Genomic DNA, 5,245 nt, shown 5'->3' on the forward strand with positions numbered 1-5,245 from the left:
TTCCTACTCCCACGGTATCTTCCTGAATCTGGGATTGAACCCATGTCTCTTGCATCTCCTGCATTGGCAAGTGAAAGTGAAAGTCATTCAATCGTGTCTGACTCTTTGCAACCTCATAGGTATAGTCTGTGGAATTCTCCAGGCCAGAACACTGGAATGAGTAGCCTTTCCCTTCTCCAGGGGATCTTCCCAACCCAGGAATCAAATCAGGGTCTCCTGCATTGCAGTGGATTCTTTGCCACCTGAGCTATGCAGGAAGCTCCACTCCCTCCCCCGCTTCACCCGGCTCCCACCCACCCCGGGGGAACTGCTTCAGAATTTTCCTGTCATCCTTGCACAGGGGCCATGCTAATCTTCTCTGTATGGTTCCAATTTTAGTATATGTGCTGTCGAAGGAAGATTCTCCACTGTGCCACTTGGGAAGCCCCATAGTTGACTGAAGATCAACCAATCAAATACTGTAGCCATTCAGACAGCAGCTATTGATAGCAGCAGATGCAAAGACTGCAATAGAAGCAGATACGGAGATTGTGATGGTGGCAGCAGTAGTAGTATGTTTCCAAGAGCAGCTATGGCGGTAGTTCCAGTGGCAGCATCCAGTGTCCAGGGCTGGTCCTCCAGGCGGTGGCAGCTGCAGTGTGCACTGTAGCACCTAGCAACCAGTGTCTTTACTAGACCAGCTCTGTGACAGGATTCAGGCTGGGCTTCTTGCTACTGCCTGACTTCCTATGCTTCTGCACAAGTCTGTTTTTCCACACTTACTAAAATTCTGTGGAAAGTCCAGTATACTTTCAATAAATACTTTTTCTGCTTAAATGAATCAGAATGGATTTCTCTTGGTTGCAGCTAAGATCATTGACTAACAGACTTGTGAAGTCTTTATTAGTGAAAAAACTTCTCACTTTGCTCTGTAGACGATAGCTAGCTTTGCTACTTGTTGTAGTTGTTTAGTTGCTAAGACATGTCTGACTCTTTTGCGACCCCATGGACTGTAGCCTGCCAGACTCCTCTGTCCGTAGGATTTCCCAGGCAGAATACTGCAGTGGGTTGCCATTTCCTTCTGCAGGGGATCTTCTTTACCCAGGGATCCAATTCTTTACCACTGAGCCACCTGGGAAACCCAGCTTTGCTACTTGTTAAATCTCAAAACCTGTGGTGTTGGAGAAGACTCTTGAGAGTCCCTTGGACTGCAAGGAGATCCAACCAGTCCATTCTGAAGATCAGCCCTGGGATTTCTTTGGAGGGAATGATGCTGAAGCTGAAACTCCAGTACTTTGGCCACCTCATGCGAAGAGTTGACTCATTGGAAAAGACTCTGATGCTGGGAGGGATTGGGGGCAGGAGGAGAAGGGGACGACAGAGGATGAGATGGCTGGATGGCATCACTGACTCGATGAACGTGAGTCTGGGTGAACTCCGGGAGTTGGTGATGGACAGGGAGGCCTGGCGTGCTGCAATTCATGGGGTTGCAAAGAGTCGGACACGACTGAGCGACTGAACTGAACTGAACTGAAACCTCAAAAAAGGTTTTTCTGTCTCCCTATTGAAATGTGCTCCTTTATATAAGCTCTTTATATAGGTTATATGCTGTGGTATCTGCTACACTAAGTAGTGAGGCTGATAAGTTTTCTACCTTTTTGACAAAAAGAGTAACTTTAAAAGTCAGAGCTAAAAGTAGAAAATTCATCTTCAGAAACACAGATACCATAACTATTTTGTCATAATTTCTAATGATGAAGATGATATATTCCAAATTCAACCAGTTCTCACATCTCTACTTCAACACTGTCAGCATCATTTCTCCATAGATGACTCAACAACTGAGTAACTGATCCCTGGTTTGTCTCCTGTCCATCCTAGCCATCTCCCACGAGTCTGGGTTACCTTCCAAATAAAATTATTAATGACATCTCAGCATGATTTAGGCAATGGCACCCCACTCCAGTACTCTTGCCTGGAAAATCCCATGGACAGAGGAGCCTGGTGGGCTGCAGTCCATGGGGTTGCTAAGAGTCAGACACGACTGAGCAACTTCACTTTCACTTTTTACTTTCATGCCCTGGAGAAGGAAATGGCAACCCACTCCGGTGTTCTTGCCTGGAGAATCCCAGGGATGGGGGAGCCTGGTGGGCTGCCATCTATGGGGTCGCACAGAGTCGGACACAACTGAAGTGACTTAGCAGTAGCAGCATGATTTAGGGGAAAAGTCTAGAATCATCTCCATGGTTTACAAAGAGCTACATCTCTGACTTCATTTCCTATCACCTTTCATTGTGCTGTGCTGGCCTTTTTGCTGCTCCTTTACCAAGTCAGCAATGCTCCTGTCTCAGGGCCTTTGCGCTTGCTCTTTTTCTCTGCCTAGAAGATTCCTTTCCCAGATGCTCACAAAACTCATCCACTCACTTAGTTCTGATCTCTCTTATGACACCATCTCCACAGAAAGGACTTAACTCATCCTTCTTTCTAAATGACCACACTTGTTAGTCTTTGATCCCTAATCTACTTTATTTTCTCCTCATAATTCTTATCACCATCTGACATTATACAAGCCTTTGTTTGCTTATTTATTTTATTCCCCACCCCCATGAAAATGTGAGCTTCTTGGAAGAGGCAGAGACTCTCATATATATACGTATTTCATGGCTATACTACAAGTGCCTGGTCAAGTGTCTGACACATGGTATTAAATAAAGGGCTGAAGGACAGTTTAGAGTTGAGTACTGGTTGAGTGTATAAAACTGCTGCATAGAATCTCAGATTTTCTTTATTACTATTGCACGAGTTGTTTTATTGGAGCTGGACTCAAAAATAAAATCTTTGCGAGAAGCATGAACCTAGCACCTGACAAATTCTAAAAGTCTCTATATGAGTGACTGAATAATGACATAAATTAATCGGTGACAAAACCACTCAATAAACATTTAAATAATGATCAAATGATTAAATAAGTGAGTGATCAAATATTAATTAAACAGTCAACTTGGAATCCTTAAAAACACTAGGAAATGGCTTAGCATTCCTCAACTCTATATTTTTTTCCAGAGGTTTATATTTTGCTTTTGTACCAGCGGCTTAATAAATTTTTGTGAGCTTTTATGTTAAATCAGAGCAGCATGGACAATATAAATTATTTGTTTAGTTATAGTTCTTATTTGGTTGGTATTTGTGACTTTTACTGAAATTCAACTAAGCAATTCATTTGCCATCATTTATCATGAGTGTCCGGGTAAATATTATTTACTCTGTTCCAAGAATATGATGTTATCTGATGCTTGCTTCAAGTCAATCAAATTCAGAGCACAGTGCAAGGAAATGTGGAGACTCTCTAAAGAAAATGGCATATTTCCTGCCTTCAAAGAATCTGTCAGTTCTAACATTAGTACAAATTGGGTCTCTTTCTGGGTATGACACTTGGTCTATTTCCAGCTGAGTCAGTCTCTATCTTAGCTTTCCCAGCTGCAAAAGACAGCTAATAATATCACTGTCATGAAAAACAGTGGAGAATAGTGAGGTAATGTTTAGAGTTTGAACTTATTAGTAAGGTACAAGTTAGGTCGATATAGTCTAGAATGTTTTAGTTGCATGAAAAAACTAACAAAGAAATTAGAGACTCTTCTAGTATCTATTAGAGCTAGATGATCTATTAAAGCTGTAATTCTAACAATTCTCACAAAATAACTAATGTAGTGTTTTGCAAACTTAAAACGTTGAAATCATTTTGCAATGAAATCTTAAGCTGAGGCATAAGTGCTTAAAGTTGTTAACAATAAAACTATATACATGTATACTGCTTAGTTAGAATTTGACATCTCTGGGACTTACCTCCTGATAAGCTGTTATAGGATACAACAGCCTTGCAGTTTTATGGTCAGTGGCACCAATTCAGATACAGTCTTCCCATTGGCACCATTAGACAGAGATACCCATTTCCAGGACAGTAATACAAGCTGTCCCAGTGTAATCAAAAGTGAAGTCTAGTTGCTCACCTCCCAAAAGTCATTAAAGAGGCCCGGTTGGTGGAAAGGAAAGTATGCTTTATTTTGGATGCTCACAACCAGAGGGTAGGGTGGCAATGGACTCCTGTCCAAAGGTCGACTTCTCCCCAGTGACAATCAGTGGGCTAGAGCTTTGATAGGTGGAGGGAGGGGGTTATACGTAGACAGCACAGTCAGCTCTTGACAGTCATCTTAAAATTGGTCTGATCAGCATCATCTGGATGGTTTTGAGTACAGTTAATCTTCAGTTCTAAGGACCACTTGTTCTCATTTCCTTGAAAACAGTTCTTAGAATTGGAACTGTGACAGTTTATATCATCATGTAGTTTGGTCATCATGTAGCTAACCTGTTGGGGTTCAGTGCCTATACGATAGCTCACAGGATATGGCTCAGAATATTCTCTATTACCCTTGAACGTGAATGTGAACGTGAAGTCGCTCAGTCGTGTCCGACTCTTTGCGACCCCATGGACTGTAGCCTACCAGGCTCCTCTGTCCATGGGATTTTCCAGGCAATAGTACTGGAGTGGATTGCCATTTCCTTCTCTAAGGGATCTTCCCAACCCAGGGATCGAACCCAGATCTCCCACATCGTAGACAGACGCTTCACCGTCTGAGGCACCAGGGAAGTCCTATCACCCTTGAGGAGGAACTAAATGTCCTTGACTATGCTTAATGACTAAACTATTATTATTTGGTCTCCTTTGACTCTTTTCCTTTGTTTCTCCATGTTCTCACTTCTATGATTAGATTAGACTTACTGTTTGGCTAAAGTTTTTCCACAGACAAAAGAGAAGCTGAGGACATGGGGAGGTGGGCAGGACCAAAGGGTCCGGCTCCATTTCACCAGCCCAGAGAGATAAGAGGAAGAAATTTAGCTGCCTTAGATAGAAGAGTTAGACTCTATCTTAGCAATTTCCTCTTGATATTTTGAGCTATAACCAGCCTTCTTATCTCTTTAACTGTGCTGCCTTCTGAAAAATTAAGAACCTAACTATTGCCCCAGATGTGATTATCTGTTCTCCCAGTCTGTGTGTGCAGGAAGGTCACCTGCACACACACACACACACACACACACATACACACACACAATCTGATCCCATTCAAGTTGGTGGTCACAACCCAAAGCAGACAGGCCTCTATCTGTTCTACCAAGACAGTGTTGGCAGAGAACTTGTAGATCTTGTTCACCATTGTATTGATATCCCAAACGCTGCCTGTATTCATGTATGTTGCATCTATTTACTTAC

General features: G+C 42.5%; 1 non-coding gene across 1 annotated transcript; it reads right to left on the minus strand.

The window, feature by feature from the left end:
* Positions 1 to 295: 295 nt before the first annotated feature.
* On the minus strand, positions 296 to 401 carry LOC112446076 (U6 spliceosomal RNA). The gene has a single exon (XR_003034154.1). It is a non-coding gene; the product is annotated as a U6 spliceosomal RNA (small nuclear RNA).
* Between the last annotated feature and the right edge of the window lie 4,844 nt (positions 402 to 5,245).

This window comes from Bos taurus, chromosome 3 (assembly GCF_002263795.3).
Source record: "Bos taurus isolate L1 Dominette 01449 registration number 42190680 breed Hereford chromosome 3, ARS-UCD2.0, whole genome shotgun sequence".
Taxonomy (NCBI): Eukaryota; Metazoa; Chordata; class Mammalia; order Artiodactyla; family Bovidae; genus Bos; species Bos taurus.